Source organism: Theobroma cacao, chromosome 6 (genome assembly GCF_000208745.1).
Source record: "Theobroma cacao cultivar B97-61/B2 chromosome 6, Criollo_cocoa_genome_V2, whole genome shotgun sequence".
Classification (NCBI taxonomy): Eukaryota; Viridiplantae; Streptophyta; class Magnoliopsida; order Malvales; family Malvaceae; genus Theobroma; species Theobroma cacao.
The window spans coordinates 16,499,442-16,506,778 of record NC_030855.1 but is presented as its reverse complement, the minus strand read 5'-3'; the positions used below and the strand labels follow the sequence as shown (position 1 = coordinate 16,506,778).

The 7,337-nt window shown below is 33.0% G+C and overlaps 1 long non-coding RNA gene across 1 annotated transcript; it reads right to left on the bottom strand.

The window, feature by feature from the left end:
* On the bottom strand, positions 3,009 to 4,131 carry LOC108662557. The gene is made up of 3 exons (XR_001928441.1): positions 4,116 to 4,131; positions 3,735 to 3,814; positions 3,009 to 3,047 (listed from the first exon to the last, which is right to left on the bottom strand). It is a non-coding gene; the product is annotated as an uncharacterized LOC108662557 (long non-coding RNA).

Genomic DNA, 7,337 nt, shown 5'->3' with positions numbered 1-7,337 from the left:
TGGGCCCACGTGTCACTGTAAAAGAAATTTTATGCTTTGGTTATTTGCTTTATAGTATATATGAATATAATTATCTTTTACGCTATAAGAATTATGTACCGATAGTTTTATGAAAATTATTTTACAAGAAAATAGTTTATTTTATTGAATATTTTTATTATATTCAAATAGTCAAATTTTCACTTCAAATGAACGTTTTAGATACTTAATTTTTTTTAAATCATTAAATATATATTTTTGGCTTACCTACTACATTTTTATCAAGTTTCGAGGTTTTCGATAAAAATGATGAAAATGCCCCTGTGAGCCAAAAAAAAACAATATGTTATGATATGATTTGGAAATGATTTGTAATCCTTCGTATTTTGATTATTTGATAACTATTGCTCACCGGGGAAGTGTAAAAGCTGATACGAGAGCCTTGTGAGGTTTCGATCGACATTCGGGGTGAAGAATATTTGTCGAGGCTTCACGGCGGTTGTCACGAGCTCGATGGGGAGTTCCAGGTCATGACACAAGGTCTACTACAGACTTCCCTTAGTCGACCTTAGGTTGCCAAATCAACTTAAATCGAGCTTAAAAGCCCTAAAACCAAACCTTTGTCAATTTACCTCTTTTTTCTTCGTTCCTTCACCATTTTCTCTCAAAATTTACCCCCTTCAAGCCCATTCAAATCCAACAATCAATCTTGGATTCTAAGTGTTGGAGCTAAGTGTTTTCAATTCCAAAAGTTAGTTTATGTGATATTTTACTTTTTCTCTCTAAAACCTAAAACCCTAACTTCTAAGAATGAATCTTTGAAGCACTTGGAGTTGTTTGGAGTAAATTTAGAGCTTGGGAAATGCTCCTAAAGGTAAGATAATAGTTTGCACCAATTGATTTCCAATTTAATGGGTGAATAACTTACATCTTGCTTTGGTTCAACTTTGATGAAATTGACCCCTTTGAGTTGATTGAGGATTTGGGGTAAACAATAGCATAATCTAACTTTTAAGGTATGGGTTTAGCTCATGGTTGAAGGAATTGAGCTTATGTGTTGGATTGTTAAAGATTTGATTATTTTTAGAAAAGCTAGCATTTTTTGAAACCTAGGATTTAATTAGTTTTGTAATATTTTGATATGTTTAAGGGAAGATTGAGCCATTGGGCACATTTGTGGGCTGAAATACGGTTAGAGGCTAAGAATTGACGTTTGGCTATGGAGTACCTCCAATTTGTCATTGTGAGTGGGTTAATTAAATGCACGTGATGCATAACGCATGGAAAATAGGCTGCATTGGTACTATATTATGAATGTAGGCCTAGTTGAACATGCCTAGGCTAGAGAACTATGTATGTACATATATGAATGTGATTGCCTAGATAGGTGTGCCTAGGCTAGTATATTGTTAATGTACATGTTGGCAAATGTGTTTATTTATAAATGCCATTGGGAAGCATGAGCTGTTAGACATCTAGGTGATGTATGATTTTAATGGCTACTAGATATGTTGTGACTAAACTAGTGTGATAGTGATACTACGATGTGGGATTAGATTGCCCATTTGTTGACAGAATATTGATGTATGATTTGATGTGATATTATTCATGTATATGCAGCTATTAGGCCATAATTAAATTAAAATGAGATTGTTGATGTATATGTAGCCAGTGAGCCATGACTATTGAGACACTTAGAACTTAATGAGCTTATTAAAAAAATGAAGCTCGATAAATGTGATTATTGCTTTGTTGTGGACATATGGACAAATAGAGACATGATGGTCTTATTGTGGTATTGTGTTTCGTCCGACGAATGAATTCTAGACATCGATTTGACTTGAGGTTTAGTGGGTCTCGTTACCTTGTGACTATGTGTGTGTATGCAGTGATGGTGGTAAATATGGGTTATGGTTTAATCTCGCTTGTGATTCCCATCTGCAGTGTCGTGATGCCACTTGTCAGTAGATTACTCCAAGTGATGCCTCCCATGGGAGATTACTCGAAGCGATGCCGACTGTCGGGAGATTACTCCAATCGATGATATGATTCTCTGCTAGCTACTTTGGCACTTAACGTGATTTGATTCTCCATTTGTCGCTTCAGCACGCGTGTGACTTGTGTTGCATTGTGGCTTTGCCCTGTTTGTGATTTGTTTCTCCGCCAACTAGCCATCGTGTGTGATTTGACTATGTCCAGGGGAGGACCATTCATTGATCTGATGTGATGTGAATTGATTTGTATATGACGTGTGAGAGCCTTGGATAGGCTTAGATAAACATGATATGAATCAATATGATACTTCGACAACAAAAGTGTGTTGTGGAGAATGATGTGTCTGACCTTGAATCGGTTTCGAGAGTAAGCCTAATGATGTGTGTGATGATCTTTGAGGATGTTGGGAATGATGATATACTCTCATATTGGAAACTTAGAGATAATGATATGCCCTCTATTCGGAGATGTTTGCTAGATTTTGTAGATGCACGAAGAGTGCAATATTTATTATGTGTCCAATGTATGTATATGATTTTGATTATGTGCCCCACTCACTAAGTACTATAGTACTTAGCCATTTTGTACCATGTACAGATAAATAGGTCACTGGATAGAACATGGCAAGGGTCATCTATTGGCAGACCAATTTTGACATCTGGTAGGTCCCCCATTTTGGTCACTCTACTGGGTCAGGTCTGTCACAACCCAAATTTCGAGCCATGACCGGCGCAAGGGCCCAATAGACATAGTCCATTAAGCCCAAGCAAGCCTATTAATCTGACATGTTCATTATTCCATCATAAACTGCTAACTCATATCTCATAACTTAGAATCAAAATAATATTAAACATTGCCATCTCATACTGGCATACTAAACAAGTGTATATACATTATCTACGACATGTTTCTTAATAATTTACATTAGGTTCGTCTATACACAACAAAATAATATTCGACTTCCAGTGGAGGGACTCGGACGAATGTACAGCTACTGAATGCCGAGACACCTACCAAAAGATGGATACAAGTCTACAAGGACACCTCGTTCTAGTTACCGGCTGCTTCGTGATCTGAAAACATGAAGTTGAAAACGGTGAGTATAAACCCAGTGAGTGAACAAGGAAGGGAACAAGCAACAACAAGGGAAAATTTAAAATCATGATGCACTTGTTTCAAAACAATGCAATTTAGTTCCATTCATATTAAAAACCCCTCCTTAAGCCCTTAAATGATTAATCATTTAGAAATCATGAACCCATACATAACGAACCATTTGAAGAATGAAAGCTTTAATAATATGCAAGCAAGTCAAATACGACAACGAATCTTCGCTGCAGCGGAAAGGCATTCTCAAGTAACGTTACAAAGGGAATTGTAACTCATACAATGTTGTTAATAGAATTTCATTTTTAGAGTAAACAAACTTTTATACTAAGGTTGACAATGGATAGTTTCAGATGTCAAACATATGCTATTAATTTACAATCGAACATGAGTGATATAATAGAGTTGGCCATCACGTGACTCATATGACATTTTTATTAAAATTCATTTTGAAGAGTTAAAACAGTAAAGGCAATTTTTCCCCATGCGTAAAACTAATAGTATACATATGTATATTTATACTATAATAAATTTAAAACTTATGTAAAAGTTTGAGTCAAATCATGCTTTCTCAAAAAAATTCATTCAATGCACAATCAAGCCACACATGCTTATATTTAGCAAAATAAGTTTAAAACAATATATGTACTCACAGTGGAATGAGGCACCTTCCCTCTAGTCTTCTATCCATCAGAATCTTGCTCAATTTGGAATCCTTTAGCTCCAACAAAACCTATTTCATCCTAAGTTATCATCAATTTCCACATTATATCTTAATTCTTGCAGTTCAAAACTAGCTTAACTAAATTCTAGCTAGTTCTTACAATCTCCATCAATTTCAACAGGAATTGTCTTTCAATTCTTAAATCCAAAATCCTTGTTACTCAATTCAAGTGGGTTCCTACCTTGATGAGCTTCTTAAAGGGAGAACCACCTAAACTTTAGCTTAAAGAGAGAGAAGAAGCAAAAATTGTAGAGGGAAAAAGTTAGAATCACCACTAAAAAATTGAGAGCTCAAGAACGTCAAATCTCACCTTAGGTTGAAGTTTTAAGGCTTGGCCTTTGATTGAATACAAGAGAGATTGAAGAAGATTTGAGAAATGAAGAAAAGAGCAAGAGAAAGAGGCGTGAGAAACAATGGAGAGGAAGTGAGGGCTGCAGGTCAAGTGCCCCCATTACTCCTTCTAGAGCTACAGGGATCGACCTTTTTTGCTTCAGCTTGCCAAAAATGTGCCGTTTTGGTGTTTATCTTCTCTCTCACTTTCAAAATGATGCCACCAACTTTAGAGTAATAAATTTTTACAAGATAAGACCAATATATTTGATTTAAAAGGGCATTTCCTAAGCTAACCAAGTAAATTATCATTTTGCCTTGCATTAAAAGTTAAGGGTTCTACATTAGTATTTTTAGTTTCATGATTCTATTGGAGTTTGATAAGGATTATTATCTTATATTTGATCTTTGTTAAATTTTGTGAATTCATATATCATGAAACAATGGGATTCTAATTATGACACATTTATCATGAATCATTAATATCACAGGTTTGGTGGATTTATTATAGGTAATTCTTATAAATTTAATAAACAAATGTAATTTCTTTTTCATTTTTGATTACGATACTTATTTAATTTTTGGGTAAATTACCCCATCCCCTTAATGTTTGACCACAATGTACTTTGGGTCCAATAGTATTGGAAATAAACACTCACCTCAGAGCACCAAACATCCTTAACCAATTTTATAAAATGTCTAAAATGCTCATCAGATAAAAAACATCCAAAAGAGAAAAAAAGACATTTTGCTCATCCCACCAAAACTTATACCTTATTCAAAGTTACCAATACGACCTCCAAAATCTGCAATTTTAAAGCACTTAACACGTTTTCAACACTTGTAACCTTAACCGTACAAGTTCAAACACAAATTACCTTTCAAGATGTTTTTGCCTTATCCCAGTCCACTTTAGGAAACATACTTTTAAACTTATTACATCATTTGAACTAAAAATCATTGCAAATTTGTTTCAAAACTCACAAACACATTACTAGGTGGAGCAATTTAAGAAGTACGTAGCATAGTGTATTTCCACTCCCCCACTATCAAGGGTAATAAACACATTACTAGGTGTGGGCGAGATAGAAGGTGTGAAAGTGAAGGGGACAGTGAGAGTGAGAGGGCTAAGCTCTTCAGGGGTCAAGTAAGGGGTTTTTAAACATTTAAAATGGGTTTTCCCTGCGTCTTTCCCTTTTTATTTTTGCACACCACGTCAAAAGTATCTGTACCTAGGTTGTGGGTATTGATACTTTTCAGGCAAAACACTTCCCAAAAGTCTCTTGGGTAACAAGTATCGATATTTGGGTAACAAGTATTGATATTTTTCACACAGAATGCTCCCTAAGGATTTGTGGATGCTAAGTATCGATACTTTCCTTACAAGTATTGATACCTTTTACATAGAATGCTTCCCTAGACATTGTAGACCACAAGTATTGATACCTTCATTCAAGGTTTTGATACTTTATTTATATATTCCTCTTTTCCACTCCAAAACTCTACCATTTGGTTTTATACTTAATTCCCTTCTCTTAAACAAGTAAAGACTTCTATATCAAGGGTTTCTAAGGTAGGTTCAACACAAGTGATTTGGGCTTGAGCAATTTATGAGCTAACCAAGTAGATATTTCCAGTTAAGTCCTTATACAAAAATTCAAGGTTTCACAGTAGATTGTTCATTGTTTATTAGGGGCACCAATGATGATTTTGTTGCAATTTGGTATATGTTGATGATACTATTGTAGCTAGTGTTCCAACTATTGTTTCTAAAGATGTTGAGGAGTATCTGAAGTCAGATTTTAAGTTAAAGGACCTAGGAAACATCAAATATTTCCTAGAACTTGAAATTACTAGATCTGCCGAGGGGACATATGTTTTTCAGATGAAGTATGGTCTTGATTTACTGGAAGAATATGCATTCCTAGGAACTAAGCCAATTTCCTCCCCAATTGAGTATAACCACAAGTTGACTAAAACGAGTGGTGGTTATCAATTAAAAGATCCTACTCACTACAAAAAATCATTGTATTTCCAACGGATTTATAACAGATTTCCAATGGAGTTTAATTAAAATTTTTAAATGCTTGTTTCGACGGATTTCCAATGGATTTCTACTGAAAATTTTTCAACGGAATTTTTCATTGGAAATTTGACTTGTACAACAAACACATATTACTGTTTAATATTTCCAACGGAAAATTCCATTGGAAATCCGTTGGAAGTTTAAACTAAAAAAAAAACCGTGTGTAATCATTACAATTTTCAAGGGAAATTTTCGTTGGAAATTCATCTTCAGGACACACGTGTTACTCTGTATTATTTCCAACGAAAATTTCCGTTGGAACCCTAAACTTTTCCTATGTTATCTTTATCTTTTCCAACGGAATTTCCAACAGAATTTTTCGTTGGAAATCAATTGGAACATTAAACTTTAAAAAAAGTGTTCAATCTTTTACAGTTTCCAATGGAAAATTCTGTTGGAACATATAAAGAGTCAATGATATATTGAAAAATGTAACTTTCCAACAGAATTTCCAACGGAATTTTTCGTTGGAAAGTAACTTTTTAGTGCATCAAAGTGTTTATGACTTTTTAAACTTTTCAACGGAATTTTCCGTTGGAAATAATCATAATTTTTTCAATTATAAAATTTAAATTTTTTAAAAATTTTATTAATTATTTTTAAAGAATTAGATATCACTAAAAGCAAATACATAGTTAGTGAAGTAAAATTTTGGGCTCTGTTTAAATATGTTTTCCTTTAAGTAATTTTGTATAATTTTTTTAACTTTAATGAATCATACAATATTGATTAATAATACCAAATTAGGGTAATGTTATATTATTCCAAAATTGAAAAAAATAATAATGTAAAATTTTATATTTTATAAAAAACCATGAAAAGATATAAAAATCATATTAAAAAATATATATTACTTTATTTACGTTTTAATTGTAATTAGCTAATACATGTAAATTAAGATTGAAGTTTTATAACAAACATTTTAATATTTGTGCTTAAAAAATATCATTTTATTATACCTATGCATTCATGCAAATTTGATCGAGAGCTATAGAAAAATATATATATATATATATAAACAAGTATGATTTAAGAAAAAAATTAATATATAATTGTATCAAAATTAAAGTACAAGTTATATTTTTTAATTGATATAACTTTATAACTGAATATATA